The following is a 21,333-nucleotide window of genomic DNA, read 5'->3' on the forward strand; positions in this document are numbered from 1 at the left end:
TTTGGTGATTTTTTTCTATTTCTTTTTCTTCTGTTCAGCTATCCCCTGGTATTGCTATGTCAATTATTTTAACTTGTTTTTCTTTCTTCTCAACTACAGTTATATCTGGTGGCAGATGTTTGTCTGTTTGTAGTCGGAAGTCCCATAATATTTTTGCATCTTCATTTTCTACAACTTTTTCAATTTTCTGGTCCCACCAATTTTTGGCTACAGGTAGCTTGCATTTTTTGCAAATGTTCCAGTGTATCATCCCTGCTACCTTGTCATGCCTTTGCTTGTAGTCAGTCTGTGCGATCTTTTTACAACAGCTGATTAGGTGGTCCACTGTTTCATCTGCTTCTTTACAAAGGCGGCATTTGCTGTTTGTTGTTGATTTTTCTACTTTTGCTCTTATTTCATTTGTTCTTAGTGCTTGTTCTTGTGCAGCCAGTATTAAACCCTCTGTTTCTTTCTTCAAGTTGCCATTCTTAAGCCATTGCCAGGTCTTGGTGATGTCTGATTTTCCACTTTTATTGTGTAAATATTGACCATGCAGGGGCTTATTTCTCCATTTTTCTGCTCGGTTCTTGACTTGTTCTTTCTTGTAGGCCTGCTTTCTTTCATTGGTGTTGAATAGTTTTGTGTTCTTGACCATTTGAAGTGCATCTTCTTCACTGTCCTTGATATACAGTATTCTTCAAGGCCTCTTTTCTCCTCCTCTACCGTTTGATGGACTTGCAGCATTCCTCTTCCACCTGAGCTGCGAGGGAGGTATAGCCTATCGACATCACTGCGGGGGTGCAGAGCATGATTGATGGTCATGATTTTCCTGGTCTTACGATCTAGCGTCTCTAGCTCTGCCTGGGTCCAGTCTATTACTCCTGCAGTGTATCTGATAACAGGTATAGCTCAGGTGTTTATGGCTTGTATGGTGTTCCCGCCATTGAGTTTGGACTTAAGATTTTTCTAACTCTCCTGATGTATTCACTTCCTATTTTTCTTTTAACTTCAGTATGTGCAATGTTATCAGCCTGGAGAATGCCCAAGTATTTGTAATGTTCTTTCTCTTCCAGTTTCTTGATCTTGCTTCCATTGGGCAGTTCTATTCCTTCTGTTTTTCTTATTTTCCCTCTGTTCATTACTAATGCAGCACACTTGTCTAGTCCAAACTCCATTGCTATATCACTACTGAATTTACGGACAGTGTTTAGCAGTGATTCAATTTCTCACTGGGACTTTCCATACAACCTTTCAGATCGTCCATGTACAGCAGATGGTTGATTTTACTTGATGTTTTAGATGTTTGGTATCCGAGGCCTGTTTTGTTTAGTATTTGTGAAAGTGGGGTCATGGCGATAACAAACAACAGAGGGGATAGTGAGTCCCCTTGGAAAATGCCTCTTCTAATGCTAACCTGTCCAAGTGTCTCGCCATTGATTGTTAACTGTGTGCTCCACAAACTGATTGCTTTATTTATAAATATCTGAATGTTTTTGCTGACACCATTTGTTTCTAAACATTTTAATATCCATGTGTGAGGCAATGAATCGAAGGCTTTCTTGTAGTAAATCCAGGAAACACTTCGATTTGTTTTTCTTCTCTTGCAATTTTCTAAAATCAGCAGCTGGTCTTTTGTGCCTCTGGTGTTCGGGCAATTTCCTTTCTGTTCAACTGGAAACTGTCTTTTAGTTAATAAGTGTTCCATCATGCTATTATTCCAGTTAATAATTTGAACATGGTTGGCAGGCAGGTTATCGGTCTACAATTACTTGGAACTGCACCTTTTGCTGGGTCTTTCATGATGAGACGAGTTTTCCCAGTTGTTAGCCATTGTTCAATATCACCTCCTTGCAAAATGTGAATGAACTGTTTTGATAGTTGTTTATGAAGGCTTGTTAGGTGTTTAAGCCAAAAGCCATGCAATTCATCGTCGCCTGGCGCAGTCCAAATTTTAATTTTCTTTGCTCTTTCACTTATTGATTCTGGTGTTATTATTAGATCTTGCATTTGTTGGTTACATTTTTTGACCTCTTTCATCCAGCCTGCTTTTTTATTATAATCTATTGGATTGTCCCATAATTTCCCCCAGAATTGCACTGTTTCTTCTTTATTTGGTGTTTCTGCGTTTCTTGCCATTTCTCCTTCTATGCTTTGGTAGAAACGTCTCTGATTTGACTGGAATTGGAGATTCTGCCTGTCTTGTATAATTCTGGCTTCGTATCTGCTAATCTGCTTTGACACTGCTGTTTGTTGCTGCTTTATTATTTCCAGGACTTCTCTAATTTTCCTTGAATCTAGGTGGTATTTTTGGATCAGATACTGTTTGGTGTTTTCATTCTTCAGCTTCTTGTCTTTCATATCTTTCAATTTACTAGCATCTGATCTAAGCCTGGAGATTTTATTTTCTAATCTAATCTTCCATTTAGGTAATGTACTGCTTTCTTTTTTTACAGGTCCACTGACCTTATATCCAAGCTCTTGTGTTGTTATTGTTGCTGCACTGTACATTAGTTGGTTTGTTTCTTGCAAATTATTGGTTGTTATTTCTGCAAGTGCAGCATTGACATCTTTTAATGCCTGAGCAAGTTGGTTTTTGGCAACTGATTTTAGAGCTGGAAGTCGAACTCTGGTGGTTGTTTGGTTCATGTGCTCAGTTATTTTTTGCTTTAGTTCTTGTTGCTTTTCTGTTAAACGGCATTTGGGTTTTTGAGGTGAAGGCAAAGGGGTGGTTGCCTGGTTTTGATTTTGAAACAGTTCAGCAACAGTGGCATCCTCGATTTCCAACACCTTCTCCACCTGCGCCTGAGCAACTTCTTCAGTTGGTGGTAATTCTTCTTCCATATCTTGAGCCTGTGTTACTCTTTGCAGTTCTTCCAGCTCAACTCCTGTGAATACTTTATTTCTTATTATGAATCTTCTCTGGTCTGCTAGCCTTTGTTCTGTTATTTCTGTATCTGGATGCTTCTCTTTCCAAATTTGGTACATTCTTTTTAAATAACCTCTTCTAGTTGGACTAGACTTGTAATAGCAGATCATGATTTCCTTGTTGGCATTTTTCATACATTTTTTCTGGTTAAGTGATGTTTCTTCCAGTAACCATGCAGTCTCCAGCCCTGGTTGTTCAACTGAAGATCCTGAGTCCTGTTGCCCACTTGCCACCAGATGTCCAGGGACTCCGGCACCTGGACGACGACCGATCCGGTATAGGTTTATTAAAGTTACGTCTCACCATATTGTTGATGGGTGGGCACTCTTTGTCTGGCTCCTCTGGTGAGACCTGTCCAGTATGGTTTGACCTCTGGCATAGCTCTCACCTTCCTCAGAGCACGCAAGCCCCACAACTACGCCAAGGTAGTGCCTCACTGGGGGATGATGATGATGATGATTACATTTATATCCCACTCTTCCTCCAAGGAGCCCAGAGCAGTGTACTACATACTTAAGTTACTCTTTCACAACAACTCTGTGAAGTAGGTTAGGCTGAGAGAGAAGTGACTGGCCCAGAGTCACCCAGCAAGTATCATGGCTGAATGGGGATTTGAACCCGGGTCTCCCCGTTCCTAGTCCAGCACTCTAACCACTACACCACGTTGGCGCTCTATGCATTATAGGCCCATTCATATGTTATGTTCAACACTTGTATGAGTGTACAGTGTACACAGGTACAGTCATTCAGTTGGCTGTACAGTTGAGCACAGGTACAGTAGTACATTTCTCATTCGTACCATACATTTGAGGGGCCTGTACTTAGGTTCACTTTCAACATGAATGCAGGTACAGTCATTCACACAAACACATTTACAAGTGAACAGACATCTATACTCTCGTACAGTATAATGTCTGAATGGGGCTATTATTACAGTCTTAGGCATTGCACACCAGCTAAAAGCACACAGGACTCCAGCCTTAGAGCCAAACTATACATGCCATCAAATATATCATTGGCCCTGACTTGCTTCTGCTTTTTTTGGTAGAGCACCTATTTTAGCCCCTTGCTCATTGGCTCCATGGTGGGGGTATAGGGGGGCTTTAACTCCATCCCCTCTATTAGAGTTTGGATCCAGAACCCCTCTCTCATTTGCTTTTTGCCAAGAAAAGAAAGCTCTAGCTGGCACCAATGGGAAGTTTTTTCCATTAGCAGTTTGGGGTTTTTTTTTGGGGGGGGGCAATCTGGACCAGGACCATAGCAGGAGGAAAAGGTTAAAGCCCCCACCCTCCAAAGGGCCCTAATATTTTCCAAAGAAAAATTAAGCCTGGCAGGACCAGTGATGCATTTAACATTACAGATAGTTTGGTTCTTAGTAAGCAATCCTATGCACACTTACTTGTTCGTAAACTACACTGAACTCGGGACATTATTACCGCTGAGCAAACGTTCAGAGGGCTGATGTTACATTCATTCATTCATTCAAACTTATATACCGCCCAAACCTTCGTCTCTGGGCGGTTAACATAAAACAATTAAAACACATATAAAAGTTAAAACAAATCAACAGTTTAAAAACAACCATAAAATTAAAACAAACTATTTTTAAAAGCTGAGAAAGCTTGGGCGAAAAGATGGTTTTTCAGGTGTTTTTTAAAAAATTGCTAGAGATGGGGAGGATCGTATCTCAGCAGGGAGCGCATTCCACAATCTCAGGGCAGCAACTGAGAAGGCCCGTCTCTGTGTAGCCACCAAACGAGTTTGTGGTAACTGGAGACGGACCTTCTCAGATGACCTCAATGGGCGGTGGGGCTCATAGTGAAGAAGACACTCTCTTAGATACCCAGGGCCTAAGCCGTTTAGGGCTTTATAAGTTAGGGCTTTATAAATTACAACTAGCACTTTGTATTTTGTCCGGATACCTATTGGCAGCCAGTGTAGCTCCAAAATTAAAGGTGTAATGTGGTCTCTCCGAGATGACCCAGAGACCAACCTGGCTGCTGCATTCTGAACCAACTGAAGTTTCTGCACTACGTACAAAGGCAGCCCCATGTAGAGCGCATTACAGAAGTCAAGTCTCCCATTCACATTTCCCATTCAAAATAATGGCATGCAGCCCAATCTTATGTCCACGCACAGCAAAGAAGTCTCATGGTTCTTTAAAGACTTATTGTGACATACATTCATGGACTAGAGCAGGAGAGGGCAGAGGGCAGGCTGACTTACTAGCAGATCTTTGGATGCTCTGCAATAGATCAGCAGATGAGCCAAAGATCTACTTTGCCTGCAGAAGGTTCCGGGTTCAATCCCTGGCATTGCAAGGTGGGGCTGGAAAACCCTGTCTGAAAGCCTGGAGAGCTACTGCCAGCCTTACTGACCTAAATGGACCAATGGTCTGACTTCCTATGTATCATAGGAAGAGCTGGTCTTGTGGTAGCAAGCATGACTTGTCCCCTTAGCTAAGCAGGGTCCACCCTGGTTGCATATGAAAGGGAGACTAGAAGTGTGAGCACTGGAAGATATTTCCCTGAGGAGATGGAGCTGCTCTGGGAAGAGCAGAAGGTTCCAAGTTCCCTCCCTGGCATCTCCAAGATAGGGCTGAGAGAGATTCCTGCCTACAACCACGGAGAAGCCACTACCAGTCTGTGAAGACAGTGCTAAGCTAGATAGACCAATGGTTTTACTCAGTATATGGCAGCTTCCTATGTGCCTATCTATGTAGCAAGGATTTCTAACTCCCATTTTTAATAACAGAAAGGCTTCCTGTCTTGAACTTGACTGCTGAAATAAAGAAAGCTTGGAGGGAAAGCAAAAGTAGATTTGGGGGTGCAAGGACTGTAAACTCATATTACAGGGCTGAGCATAAGCTCAGGGGCACCCTGGTCCTTAATTGTAAGTTTATGTCCACTTCTTTGAGCCATGATTTTGCACCTGGCTCTGACTGGTGGCCCTCAGAGTACTAGTAAAAAGTCAACTCCCTGAAGTCCTCCCAGTTCTGGAGCTTATTTCATCAGATGCATTAAATGTTATCCTCATAGATACAGGTACAATATTCAGATATATTCTTACAGGGAAACCTGCAAGAATTAAATAGCAACCCACAAATCACAGGTAGTCATGTTTGTCCATTAGAAAAACAATCCAATGACACAAGGTTGTGACCAGCAAGCTTTTGGGTTCTGGACAACTTGCTGCTCACAGCTTTGTGATTTTGCAGGTCCCCAGAATATGGGAAACTCCTATATTGGGCAGCTGTGATATAGGAAGGTGCTGGAAGGCGTCATCTCATACTGCATGGGAGAAAGCAATGGTAAACCACTCCTGTATTCTACCAAGAAAACCACATGGCTCTGTGTCTCCAGGAGTTGACACTGACTCAATGGCACAACCTTTCCCTTTCCCTTTAACAGTGGTATAGTGGGGAAGTAATTTGCCTAGGGAGCAAGAGATTGCCGGTTCAAATCCTTGCTGGTATGTTTCCAGACTATGGGGAACACCTGTATCGGGCAGCAGCTATATGGTAAGATGCTGAAAGGTATCACCTCGTACTGCGTGGGAGATGGCAATGGTAAACCCCTCCTGTATTTTGCCTAAGAAAACCACATGGCTCTGTGGTTGCCAGGAGTCGACACCGACTCAACGGCACAACTTTACCTTTAACTGTGGTATTACTAGACTGTGGCACAGGGTTGTAGCTATAATTAAGCAGATGGGTTCAAAGAACCCGGAGGACCCAGATTTTGAGAGCCCCCCCAGCTCCGCCCTTCCCTCTTTTCTTCATTATTTCCTTCATTCCGAGGGGCCTCTGGGCCGGGGAGCAGGGAGAACACGGGCCCCCTCTCCCCTAGCTACGCCCCTGCTGTGGCAAATAGCAACAATACATCTTGCACGTTTCAGGAAGAGTCTGCAGTATGCTTTGAAAATTGCTGTGAAATCTAGATGAATGTCAGAGAGGTCATTCAGTGAACGGCCAGTCTCTGAAAGCCTTGAATCAGCTGGCCTTGTTTATGAATGCATTCTCATTCTCAGAGAGGCCCCCCAAAGGAAATTCATTATTCTGTTGCACAATTAAAACAAACACCACATGGAGCTCAAATTAATTCACTACAAACACTTAACAAATCAAGCTATTTGCAATGCAAATGCAATCCCCAGCCTCACCAGCCCTTGCTAAAGATTAGCCCTGTAGAAGTAAGAAATAAGGCTTCCTCAGGTACCTGAAAATGTGAGGCACAGTTTTTGTCACAGCAGCTCCCTAAATCTTGTTATCGTGAAGGGAGAGAGGGACATGATGAAAGTTTTAAACTTTTCCAGTTGGCTGATTCATAGGCCTGACACCTGTTCCCTATTTCCGGGAACTGTTCCTTATTCCGGATTTAAGTGTTGTGCTCCTATCAAGTTAGTAATGAACACAGTTTGTTCTCTCTCTCTCTCTCTCTCTCTCTCTCTCTCTCTCTCTCTCTCTTTTTGCCTTGGGGTGGGCCAGCAGTGGTGGTTGGTTGACTCCAGCAGTGGCAGTTGGTGCTGGCGCTGCCACGGGGGCGGTGGAAGGTACCTTTAAGTGTAAATTAGTAGGTGTTTACCTCCCGTACCTCCACACTTGAAAGCTTTCCTCAGCAGCAGTGTCACTCTGCTGGTGAAGGTCATTTGCCACTGCAGTGGGTGCTGCGCTGGGCAGTGCGCTGCTGCTGAGAAGAGCTTTCAGGTGCAGTAGTACAGGAGGCAAGCACTTACTCATTTATACTTAAAGGTGCCTCCCACCGGTGCCCCCCTGGTGGTGGCCACACCAGCCGCCACTGGACTGCGGTGGACAGCACACACGATGGGGAGGAGAGCTCGTCTTGTGGTAGCAGGCATGAATTGTCCCCTTTGCATAGCAGGGTCTACCCTGGTTTGCATTTGAATGGGAGACTACATGTGAGCACTGTAAGATATTCCCCTTAGGGGATGGGGCCACTCTGGGAAGAGCATCTGCGTGCAGACAGTTCCAAGTTCCTTCCCTGGCATTTTCATATAGGGCTCCGGGAGACTCATGCCTGTAACCCTGGAGAAGCCACTGTGTAGACCAGGGATTTTCAACGTTGGGTCCCCACATGTTATTGGACTTCAACTCCCATAATCCCCAACCAAAGGCCACTGGGGGCTGGGGATTATGGGAGTCCAATAACATCCGAGGACCCAATGTTGAGAATCCCTGGTGTAGACTATACTGAGCTTAATGGTCTGACGTGGTAAAAGGCAGGAAGGTGGTTTATCGCAGGCCTCTAGAAAGCAGTCTACAGCCCTGTGGGCCAGATAGATCACACTGTGGCAGGAACTACAATCAGAGGCGCTCTTACCCCTGGACTTCTGGGCCAAAGTCCGGAGCCTCCACAACCCCAGGGGGCCCTCAAATCCTCTTTAGACTGTCTCAGGTGGTGTGGTTGCCTGACGGAGCATGATAATGCTTAATTTTCAGGGGAGGGGGGCCTCCAAAGGCCTTTAGGTCTAGGTTCCAAAATTACCGAGGCGCGCCTCTGACTACAATGCCCATGAAGCTCGTTTTTTGAGCCAAAAAGGGATTGTAGGGGTGCATTTGCTCCCCCATTATCTTCCAACTGGTGCAGCAAAACGTACAGTAGACTCCCCGGTGTAAGGGCCTTTAATGTTACAGGTACTTGCCCTCAGCTAATGGGAGGCTAGTCCCCCAGCATGTAGAGTTCTCTATTTGGGGGCAAGGAGGAGCCACTGTGAAAAGACTGTGAAAGGCACTGCATTTCAATTGCCATTTTTGCTAGAAGCAATGAAGGTGTGAAAAGCAGGTGAAAATGTATGCATTTTCTTATTCACAAAGAAGAAAAAACATGAAGGGAAAACCAGCCTTCTGTCTTCTGTTAATTTGGAAAGCAGTGAATAGCATAAAGCTAGCTACCAAAAATAAAAGCAAAACACCCTAGCCTATAATTCAGAAAAAGACAGAGTCAAGATAAATTGTGTGTCAACCACTGACTACCCAGTACATAAGCAATCACTTAATATCAATAGGAGACGAACAGAAACTAATGGACATAACCAAGTATGAAAACCTTACTATGCATGTGTAGAGAGAGGGTAAGACTTTTACATTTATATTAAGAATTATGAGACAAAACTATTAAGTGGTAATTATTCTGGATTAATTTAACTCAGAGTAAAAGTGTAGGAGCTTGCATTTAGTCTATGAAACAGAATAATGTACCACCCAGAGTTTATATGGCACATTTCAAATGTTCAGAACAATTCACATGCATTTCCTTAGGGCAAAACCGGATGTGAGGCAGGCAGTAGGCCTGCAACAAGGATCTCCCACAGTTCTTGTTTTACTAATTAGCAGTCCCACATGGCAACTTTGAAGATCAAGGAAGTGGTACTCTGGGAGAGGATGGTTAATCCTTTCATCTTATATCTCCCCACTCCGCCATGTAAATTCCATCCACAGACAAATACCTGATTTTTTTGCCCATTAAGCTTTGCAGTTTGGGGAGGAGGGAAATTTACACTGGGGAAGGGCATGGGAGGAAAAGGTTTGTCACCCTTTCTGAGTGCCACTTCCTCAGTCTTCAAAAGGAGCTCCATGGTGCTGCTAATTAGTAAAACAAAAACTGCCAAACCACAGATCTCCTGTGTCAAATCCAGATTGGTCCTCAACAGTCCTTTACATCACTCTAAGGTAAGACCAGTATTATTAATTATCATTATTATATCAGTTGTAAAAAAAACAAAAAAAGCTTGCAAAACTGTTTATATAGAAGAAAGAGGTTTCCTTGTCCCAAAAGGATTCACAGTCTACACACACACACACACACACACACACACACACACACACACACACACACACACTCCACACAAACACACACACAGTAGACAGTAGCCACTGGAGGGATGCTGAGCTGGGGTTGAATAGAGATAGTTGCTCTCCCCCTGAAAAATATGAGTCACCACTTTAAAAGGTGCCTCTTTGCTCAGTTAGCACATTATTAGTTTGCATGTTACAGGCAGGGAATGGAGAGGCTGAGTTTGAAAGAAGAAGGGTTTGCCTAAAGCAGGAGTTCCCAACCTTTGGTCCTCAGTGGTTGTTGGACTACAACTCCAATCATCCCTGTGGCTGGGAATTATGGGACTTGTAGTCTGACTGGGGGCCCAAGTTTGGGAACCCCAGCCTAAAGCTATGTAATCACTAATTGATTGATTGACTGATGATTGATTAAGTGCCATCAAGTCGGTGTCGACTCTTAGTGACCACATAGATAGATTCTCTCCAAGATGATCTGTCTTCAACTTGGCCTTTAAGGTCTCTCAGTGGTGCATCCATTGCTATCGTAATAGCTGAAGTAAAATCTTCCAGGAACATCCTGGTCACAGCTCAGTCTTTTAGCCACTACAGGTATCTAGCCAGTATTTATACAGGTATTTAGCCAGTACAGGTATCCACGGAATGCTGCTGCACAGGCTTACACAGTCAAAAGTGGGTCAGAATCTCCACCCCCAGTCCGTCACTTATCCTCCTGACTGCACTCTTCACACCGACTGTAGTGTTCATCTGAAAAGATGGATGCTGTAAACATCACTGCTCCCATTTCCGTGATCAGGAGGCTGGGGCGCCCAAGCCTACAGATCACAGAAATGGGTGCCATCACACGGATAGCATCCACCTCTTCAGACAAACCCTGTAACTATGACTGATCCATGGCAGGGAGAGGAGTGAATGATGCACAGGTGGGATGTCTGGCCAATTTAGGAAATTGTATGTGAGAACAGGAGGGTCTCGCTATTCACGGGGGTTCTGTTCTGAGCTAGTGCCACAGATACCGAACGTGTGAATACCGAGGCATGAAGTCAATGGGGTTGTGGGGGTTAGGTTCCAAAGGGCATGGAAAATTGCAAAAAGACCTAGGCAAAAAAAATTGCAAAAAAACCCAACACCCCAAATAAAGTGCCCTACCATGCTCCATGGATCCCCAGCATTCTAGCAATGCCCCCAACCCCAATTCTCCATTCTGCCATTTTTTTGCGGGGGGGATCACAATTTTTAAGCAGCTTTTTCTTTGAATATGAGCCACAGAATGGTTCTGGCACTCAAAATAGCAGCTGGAAATGACCTTGTAGGTCATTTCAGGACACCCCCGATCTGCGGATACACCTTTAAAAAACCCATTTTTCTCTCGTGTATACTGAGATTGGGTGCTATTCACCCGATCGTGGATACGTGAAACTGCAGGTCCCAGATCCGCTAATAACGAGGTCCTACTGTATAGTCTCCTGCCCGAATAGGGGTCATGTGTTACACCAGCTCCTCATACAACCTGCCTTAATCTGATTTATGAATTACATTCATTGCATGCCCACTTGCAAGTGAAAAACTAAACACGCTGGCAAAAGCAGACTCAGTCTTGATTTTTCTATTTAAAAGCCCACACTTCTCCTTGGCTCAGACTGCTGAGCTTCAACATGAAGGGGGGTCAGATGAAACCATATGGCACTCACATGCGATGTGACAAGTAGGTGCCACTTGCTGTATCAGCCACTGTGGGGAGGGAGAGGAGCAGTGATATTTAAGTTCCACCCACAGTCCCAAGCTCTGCCAAAAATTAGCACAGCAAAATGTTAAAGTATTAAAACTGTTAATGTCAGCATGTAAAAAGCCAACATCTAAGGGCATTTTCAGCAATGTTTGATGCTTATAATAAAACAGGCAACATGCCATATGAAAATATTTTAAGGTTAAAATAAAATCAAAGATTGTGGGGAGTGGAAGCATTCTAAATGGAGCGGAAATGTTTTTCCAGTACAGGGTGAGGAGAGGAGAGCTGGTCTTGTGGTAGCAAGCATGACTTGTCCCCTTAGCTAAGCAAGGTCTGCCCTGGTTGCATATGAAAGGAAGACTTGAAGTGTGAGCACTATAAGATATTCCCCTCAGGGGATGGAGCCACTCTGGGAAAAGCAGAAAGTTTCAAGTTCCCTCCCTGGCTTCTCCAGTCCAAGATAGGGCTGAGAGAGATTCCTGCCTGCAACCTTGGAGAAGCCACTGCCAGTCTGTGAAGACAATACTGAGCTAGATAGACCAATGGTCTGACTCAGTATATGGCAGTTTCCTATGTTTCTAGGGTTTGTTCCTGGGACTTGGGAGTTTTCTGAAGTTTTTCTGCTTTCAGTTTCCAAATGCTGGGTCAATGTTGATATTAAAGCAAGTTTTGTTGGTTTGCAGGAGGGGTTAGGGTATTTTTTCCCCTTTGTGATTATTCTCTGGGCCTAGTGCATGTAAGCATTCTGGGTAACTTCAGAGGACCAGTCTGCTGTGAAGGGAAGCCATCAATGGGAAGATATTTCCATTTATGATGGTGTAAGGGCTCCAGGAGGAGCTCTTTCCAACCAGAGATAACAGTAATGGAAAGTAGCACTTGTTGAATTTCTTTTAATGAACAGCTGTTAAAAACACAAAGCCCTGTCAAAAAAAGATGGCAACCTTCTATGAGGAGGTTTGTTTGTTTCTGCAAAAAATAGACATGGCTGCTCCTCCAACTGGCTGTACTTCTGTCATGACAAAAGCTGTTCTGAGAGGACAGATGGAGGTGACAGGCTGGAAGAAAAGATCAGAGATGGCAAAGGAGACACTGAGGATGTGGGAGAAAAACATGATTGAGGGTCTCCTGACGATATAGGCTTAATATTTAGAATCAGCAGCAGCCTGTGTGGCTTCAGGGGGGAGGGAAACAAGCCACAGGTGTGGCACATTCCTACTCTCCTCTCTCTTATTCCCATTGTTTCACTCTCCCATGCTTCCCCCACTGTGACATTAACCCTAGGCATGTGGGTAGTCATTTGCCCAGTTCTCCAACCCAAGAGAATGACCAGCCCATGCACCCGGGGTTAGCATTGCAGCGGGGGAGGTGAGAGAGAGTGAGGCTGTGGGGACGGGGAGAAGAGAATGGAAGAAAACCATACCTGTGGTTTGTTTTCCATCCCCTCTGCCCCACCCATATGAACATTTATTTATGTATTTATTTATTTACTTATTTATTGTATTTATTGTATGTATACCCCACCCCTCCAGTACACTACTGCTTGGGGTTGCTCACAACATTTATAAAATAGTTACAATGTAAAATCAGACTAATAAAATTAAGGCCATGTCATTAGTTGACATGGTTCCACCAACCAGATCTCTGTCAGTGGCGGGACCATGAGCAAGGCCTGAGATGATGAGTCGAGGGCCCTGGCAGGTTCATATGCATGAATGCAGCCCGACAGACACCCCTTCCCTAAGCCATGTAGATATTAAAAGGTCAAGACCAGCATCTTGAATCTAGCCCGGAAATGAACCAGTAACCAGCATCCCCACATAGAGAGCATTGCAGAAGTTCATTCTGGATGTTACCAAAGCATGAGTAACTGAGGTCAGGTCTGACTTCTCCAAGTAGGGTCACAGCTGGCGTACCAGCTGTAGCTGGTAAAAGGCACTTCTGCACATTGCCACCAACTGAGCCTCCAAGTACAGCATCGGGTCCAGAAACAACCCCAAGCTGCAGACTTTAAGGCTATTCACGATGGAAGAATTTCAGGCTAGCGGAGGCTAGCCCAATTTTCTACCATCGTGAGAACCACCAGGCTCGGCTGCAAGCCCGGTGGTTCTTCAGTGGATAACCCACTAAACTACCCCGGGGCTTAAGCCAGGTTTGCGGAGCAAGCACTCTGCAAACCCGGTTTTTTCAATTGTGTGTTGCCATGGCGTGGCTCCACACTGCAGAAACTCACGAGTAGACCCCCAACTGGGAGGCTGAAAAGCAGCCTCCCGGCTCGAGGGTCTCTCCAGCATGCCCTGCAACTTTGCGCAGCCCCCAATCCCCCCAGCCCCTGCCGGCACCGCAACTGAGCCAGCAGTCATGTGGGCAGCCAGTTCGCCCACCCAGAGCAGACTGACTGCTTGTCTGTGGGGAGAGCGGGCTTAGCCTGCTCTCTCCACAAACCCCATCCAGGTTCTTCTCACTGATCACGAGAAGAGCCTCTTTGTCTTTCAGAGGGAGTGTGACCCCGTCCAAGACCAGATTTACCTCACTACTCGGTTTTACCAACCCAGAGCATTTCCATTTATTTCAGATTGTTTGCCCCCATCCAGTCCCAAATCAGCAGACTGAGAAGCTGAAAGGGATAAGTGATTGACTAAATGCCATCATAAGAACAGTCCTGCTGGATCAGGCCCAAGGCCCATCTAGTCCAGCATCCTGTTTCACAGTGTGTGAAACAGGATGGGCCATTACTGTTTAGAATATGTGTACACCATTTTTCAACCCAATAGTTCACAAAATGGTTTACACAGCAAAGGGATTGAGAAGTTGGTTCCTTATACCAAAGATTTTATAACTGGATAAGCAAGTTCCGAACTTTGGGAAAGCAGTTACTACACCTGCAAAGGGAAAGCACAAGAAACCATTCCCCCCACACTCTACATTTAAGGAGCATTTAGTCAACTGCTATTAGGGTCCCAGCTAAACAGCCAGAGCAAGCATGGGATTGACACAGATAGATCAGCAGGGAATAGCGCTGAGAAGTTAATGGAATAGAAATACTTTGCTGGCATGGGGCTGAGGCACGAATGTGGCACATTAGTATGCTTCTTCTGTGAAAAAAGCAGAAGAAAGACCAGATTGGTGAAGGAAGGCCAGATTGAAGAGTCATCCATCATTAATATTCTGCTAACCCCCACATCAATACTTACAGCCAACTCCTGAGGAAAGTCAAATAAATGTACATCTGGAAGCTCATAAAGTTGCGCATTTCATTATTCTTTCATAACTATCTTATTAAATGCCCACATTTTACCTACAGCAAAAGCTTCAGATATCTGGTATATGATTCTGGAACTGGGCGCTTTCCAGACTAGATACTACAATGAGGTCAGGATGTATCTTGGAAGTGTGTTTCCACACTTCCTGTGTTGTGACACCGCAGTCCCTAAGTGGACAGCAGGGTGCCGTTCACATTTCCAATGCCTTGTTGCGAACTTAATCGCTGCGATATAGAGCAAGGACATTGAATATCCGGTGTGAAAAAGTTGCTTTTTTCAGGTTGTTAGTTAATTTAATACTTTTATTGCAGCCATAGGCCAAACAAGGGTTGTTAGTTGTTGCAAGACTGCTCCCCCTGCTGTTTACGATCCGAATGTGACTTGCCCAAATGGAGGCATTTTTTGCTGCTGCTGAGCAGCTACTCTAGAAAGCACCCTGGTGCAGTATAATTGTCTGATACTTGAAATGTGTAAATTTTAAGAATGGCATTGAATGCACTTTTTATCCTTGTTGTGAATATCAATTCACATTAGATTAGGGACTGTCAGCTGGCAATGCCTAAACCAGTTCTGGCTCCGTGAGGGAAGCCATGTCAACCTCTCCTCCCAGTAAGTGCCAGTGTAAAGGCAAAGAAGGCTTGTACATGAGTCATATTTGTGTGGCAATGGGAAGGGAGCAGGCCATGTAGTGGTGGGGGGGCAGTTAAGTTCCCAAATTGCTACCCATTGCTTGCTTCTTAAATTAGCTCCCTAGCAAAGCTTGTGCTGACCAGGGCTCTAGATGCTGCACCAAAAACTTTCGTTTTCAAACTGATATATGATGGGATGGGATAATGGGATGATGGGATAAAATCCTTTGCCACAACAGTAATCTCCTCAGGAAAAACACAGTTCTTTGCCGAAATCAAGAGAGAGAGAAAGCAAGGCGCATATCAACAACGCTCTAGCCATCCTTGCAAGCATTTCAGGGAAGCTTGCATCTCTGCTCACTCAAGTCTTCCTCTGCCAAATACCCACAGCAACAGCAGCATCATACTTTTATTCAGACCAACCCAAACACCACAAAATACTGGTCAAGCTTTTAAAACTCTTATTGTTCAGCAGGTGGGGAGGAAGGAAGAATATAGTTGTTACTGAGACGATGGAAATGCTCTAGACTGCAGCTTGTAATAGTCTTTTACAATAAAGTGGGAAAGGTGTTTTTGAGATATTGCACAGGTTCACGTGATCTGTTTGCTGCCAAAAGTCAAGAGGAGGTCAAGTTCATGCTCCTGTGAATCTCAGCTGGAGTGACTGTGTACCACATAAATACAGGGTTGCTCTCAGCTTGGCACAAGGCTGAGTAGACATTTAACCAGAGCAGATCAGATTAAAAATTCATGACTGCGGTTAAATGTTGGCTTGGCACTGCGGCAAGCTGAGATCTCTCCTGTTTTTACATGGCACATGACCACTCCAGTTGCGATTCATGGGAGCATGTGTGCCAGCTCCTCCTGACCTTTGGCAGCAAATGGATGATGAGACACCCTTAGGCTGGAATCCAAAACACAGAGAGTAAGCCCAATGTGACACAGGGGAACTTACTTCCATGTAGATATGCATAGAATTGCGCTGTTAATGAGACTGGATTGTGCACGGTGCAAACAGAGCTCTGGTTTCAGCAGATCATGCTGGGGTGAGCAAGCAATGATTGCTCTCCTGTTAAAAATATGGATGACAGCAGATATTTGGATCTCTCTAGCACTAGCTGGGACATACTGTCTCATTTCTGCTAATACAAGGATTACTAAATTTTTCTTTGCTCCTGTTCTTTGTCCTACATGGGACCTGCAGGTTTCGATTAGTGCTAGAGACACAGCCAAATAACTGCTGGATTCTTTTTTTACTACCCGCCGTAGACCAGAGGGCTGGTCTATGGCGGGTAGACCAGCCCTCTGCCCTAGACAGTGTGTCAGCCCACCTCGGAGGACTGATCTACCCAGATAGACCAGTCCTCCAAGGTGGGCTGACACGCTAAGTCTGGAGCAAAGGGATGGTCTGCCCGCCAACCCCAATTAGTAGATCAGCTCTCCCCAGGAAAAAGGCACTATTCTGAGGCCTGTTTTCCAGCAATATGGGCCTAAAAATGGTGCTGAAATCACCCAAATAGATTCAGGTGATTCGTCAAAGCAGCCGGCCAAGCTGGCTGTTTTTTATGAATCAGTTCAAGGGCTCTACAATTCAATCCAACCTCAAATCGAATTGCAGAATTTGATTTGTACACACCCCTAGTTGTCACCTTTTGTTTATTTACTCTTTATGAGGGGTTGGTTCATTCATTCATTCATTTGATTTCTATACCGCCCTTCCAAAAATGGCTCAGGGTGGTTTACACAGAGAAATAACAAATAAATGAGATGGATCCCTGTCCCCAAAGGGCTCACACATCATCATTGTAATGAGCATCTTAATGACCTCATTAAGTGTCAAACTCAAACAATCAAGAGTCCCAACCAGTTTTAAATAGATTTATTTCTTCCAAAGCATGCAAATAACTCACAAGTACAGAGGCAGGAGATTGCAGACAGAGATTGCAGGTTCAAAAGGAGATGAGATCACAGAAGGTACATTACTGCAGATGGAGAGTGTTGACTCTTGATATATTAGGTGAAAGGTTCGTGGTTTTACTAGCTAGATCGAGACCTTCCCGGTGAGTACAGGAGTAAAGGCTTCATGGAGATAAGCACGAGAAATTGAAGTAAACTAGCAGGCAGGGCTGCTTACACAAGATTGGCTGGCTGAGAAAGGCTTTGCCAATCAATCCCTGGTACCTTGATTCTGACTTTGATTCTGATCAGGCTTGACTAGATGGACACACATACTGCTGAACCATTTCTGCTCTCACATGGGTATATTGATGAATGTAATGTATTCTAAGGGATTCTTCTAAAGATTACACAAACTGCTATAAAAGGCTAACTCAGCAATAGTGTGATTCTTTACTGTGCAGGCATTCTAAACCGCTGATGCCTTTGTGGCAACACAATCATTCAGCTCTCGTCTACATTTTGTTTGTTTTTACATTTTATATCCCGCTCTTCCTCCAAGTTGCCCAGAGTGGTGTACTACATACTTAGGTTTCTCTTCACAACAACCCTGTGAAGTAGGTTAGGCTGAGAGAGAAGTGACTGTCCCAGAGTCACCCAGCAAGTCTCATGGCTGAATGGGGATTTGAACTCGGGTCTCCCCAGTCCTAGTCCAGCACTCTAACCACTACACCACGCTGTCTCGTTTGTATCTTCCCCATGCTTAAATTGTCTCACTTATAAATGGAGAAAATCTGACTTTTTTAAAAAAAGAACAGAGGTATAGCTGCACCATTGTGCAAAAGCATGGACTACTCTTAGCGTTACTGTTCCATCTTTTTGAGAGGTGTATACAACAGACGGCAATGGGAACAGGAGAGATAAAAGGGGAAGGGCCAGCCGACTATATCCTCAAACCATGGGATAATCCCTGCTAACTTGGCAAAGAGGCACCTTTTAACGTGGTGATTCTCTTTATTTAGCAGGGGGAGAGTAGCAATAGCAATAGCAATAGCACTTACATTTATATACCGCTCTATAGCCAGAGCTCTCTAAGCGGTTTACAATGACTTAGCATATTGCCCCCAACATTCTGGGTACTCATTTTACCGACCTCGGAAGGATGGAAGGCTGAGTCAACCTTGAGCCCCTGGTCAGGATCGAACTTGAAACCTTCTGGTTACAGGGCGGCAGTTTTACCACTGCGCCACCAGGGGCTCCTGGAGTAACTGGCCCTCTCCACCCCCAGCACAGTACTTCTAGTAACTGTGGCTGATGTCTATCATATGTTTCTTTTTAGATGGTGCGCCCTTTGGGGACAGGGATCCATTTTATTTATTTGTTATTTCTCTGTGTAAACCGCCCTGAGCCATTTTTGGAAGGGCAGTATAGAAATCAAATGAATGAATGAATGAATATCGACTGCTACATGGAAGAAATGTTGCAGTTTTGCCTATGACTGCAAGAAGAAAAGCAATGGCTGGTTGGTGCTATCACATCTGGCAGTGCCCTCTGCATAACACCTCCTCCATTCTTTTTTAAGATTATTACCTACTGTGACTAGTTTTTATATCACCCCAGCGACATCTGTTTCTCTTCTCTCTTTCACTCACACACACACCCCTTGTTTTTTGGCTTAACATTCAACCTGAATAAGAGTTCCGATTAAAGCTTGTTCACTTCTTTGTGATGTTGTTAATGGTCTAAAGAAATATATTATGCTCTTATGGTTTTCTTTTCCTGTGCGGCTGAAAATCTGCCTGTACTCTTTGGCACAAATAACTCCGCCTTGCATTGTCTTAATTAAAAAGCATGGACCTTCTCCTGTCTCTCTCCTCTAATTTTAATCAGATCTGACTTACCAAACAAACAACAAATTCTTTGAAAAGGCAGCAAAGTTTGAAGCGAGTCTAATTGAAAAAGTAGCTAATCCGGATGATCTCTTCAACCAGCTGACTGAACCTCCCTGATAAATCAATGTATCATAACAATGCCTCTTTTAATAAATTAATCTTGCTGTTTTCATCCTGTGAGGTGTTCATGTTATCTGCTTCATCCAATTCCATCCACCCAGCTGCATCTCATAGAGCTCCACTCAAGCACTGAGCACTGTCAAAGGTGTAATTTTCACTTAATCACTGCCAAACACCTAGACAATGAACAGACACTTCCATCAAAGGGGAGGGCTTTGCAGGTCACAAAAACTTTTCCTAATTATCTCCTTTTAGGGGGTGGTGCAAAGCCCGTTCCTGTTGATGTTCCCACCATCATTAAGGCAATTTATCAACATCCTTTCTTTTTTTTTAACATGCAAGCTGTCACAAGTACTTAAAATACCTTCAGATTTAAGGCAGACATCAGAAGAAAACTTTTTACTGGCCCCACCAGTGTTCAAAATCCTGGGCCTGCAAGCTCTGCAATTACACAGAATATTTTCTTCAGTTGCAGTTGTTCAAAGCAAAAGCTTTAAGGGGGGAAATGGCACATGTTAATGCCATATTAGCATTAACCTAGTTAAATTTGTTATATATTGCTGATTAACTGGGCTCTAGTTTGTGGCTGCTTATGCCACAATAAATCTGTTAGTCTTTAAGGCAGCATAATACCTTCGGGGAGGGGAGGGGTGCATTTAAAACAAAATGTAGGGAAATATGTACAAGAACTATGTTAACTAGAGTGCAAGCTGCCTTGCCCCCCCCCCCAAAAAAAGCCACTAGAAAATGATCTATTCTTGAGAAGGAACTTTGTGTAACTAACCTTGACTTCTCTCTGATCTGGTAAGCTTACTGAAGGAGGCAGAATTTTCACATGGGTGATGTGGTGGGGTAGTTTTCATTCATTCATTCATTCATTCATTCATTCATTCTATTTATATGCCGCCCTTCCTAGGGTGGCTCAGAGCAGTTTACACCTGCATCTGAACAAGAATAATTTGCCTGTACAGTTCTCAGGCCAGCTCCAGGAGGTTTCAGGGGATCTTCAACAAGCTGCCTTTCATGGGTGTCCTCCTATTGGGTGGACCTTGAGAGTCACTCCACCAGCACCAGCACCAGCACCACCACCACCACAAAGGCTTTAGACACAGAGATGGTCTCAGGGAACATCAGTGCCTCCTTCCAAGGGTCCAGGCCTTGGCAGCCGCCCAACAATGCGAACACATCTGCATCCGCCCTACCAGTTCTTGGGCTTCTTAAGAGCAGATTGATCTGCAGAAATCAGCTGGTGATTTTTTTCAGCATGGAAATTAGAGGTGCCAACTTTTCGCATGAGCTTTCTCATTGTACAGCAGCTTGGATCTGCAACTTTTAGCAGATGATAACTTTCCTCCCAAGCTGTTAAATGCTCCATCTGTCAATTTCTGCCCAGCTCATTGCTGCTGCTAAAGACAGGATGCAAGAGCATGCCAGGTCAGCAATCTTATAATAATGCAGGATATCAAACCACTGTTGATGATACCTACCTAGCTCCAGAGGCAACATCATCACCTCGCCAACCACTGAGCTGCCATCCAGTAGGGATGTGCACGGAAGCAGTTCAAACGACCGGCAGTTCTGCTGGTTCAAAGGCGGGGGGGGGTGTATTTTAAGAGTGGGGGAGGGTGTACTTACCCTCCCTCCACTTTCCCACCACCAGCACATTGGGTACTTCCGGTGACATCGGGACTGAGGAGGCAATGGGGCGGCAGGAGGCACGCTGCCGCCCCAATGGTCCCTTTCCAAATGGAGTGCCGGAGAAGGGAAAGTGGAAGGAAGAGTAAGTGCACCCTCCCCTGCCCTTAAAGTCACCCCCCCCACCTTCGAACTTCCTCCACCCGGTTCCGTGCACATCCCTACCATCCAGCCCATCACATCTCCCCTCACCTCACCCCAATCTTTAGCATTTTCCCCAAAAGTTGGTGCTGCTGGTGCATTTCAGGACCTAGGAGGGAAGATCCACCTTCCTCCAAGGTAGAGCACTAAAGCCATTGTCACACCTGGGACTAAGCTCTCACCTCACATAGCTCATCCCACTCTGCAGTACCTCAATAAACAACCAAATAGCCAGTGGCTGCTTGCAGAAAGCAC

The 21,333-nt window shown here is 44.6% G+C and overlaps 1 long non-coding RNA gene across 4 annotated transcripts in view; it reads right to left on the bottom strand.

Moving 5' to 3' along the window:
* Nucleotides 1-21,333, bottom strand: part of LOC128324780 (uncharacterized) — a 164,981-nt gene that overhangs the window by 97,528 nt on the left and 46,120 nt on the right. For 3 of the 4 annotated variants that reach the window (XR_008307093.1, XR_008307092.1, XR_008307094.1), the window contains exon 1: nt 17,245-17,399. The exons of the other annotated variant lie outside the window; for it this stretch is intronic. This is a non-coding gene — a long non-coding RNA (uncharacterized LOC128324780). Of the gene's footprint in view, nt 1-17,244; nt 17,400-21,333 lie in introns of those variants that run through there. 4 annotated transcript variants of the gene reach the window in all.

Source organism: Hemicordylus capensis, chromosome 4 (genome assembly GCF_027244095.1).
Source record: "Hemicordylus capensis ecotype Gifberg chromosome 4, rHemCap1.1.pri, whole genome shotgun sequence".
Classification (NCBI taxonomy): Eukaryota; Metazoa; Chordata; class Lepidosauria; order Squamata; family Cordylidae; genus Hemicordylus; species Hemicordylus capensis.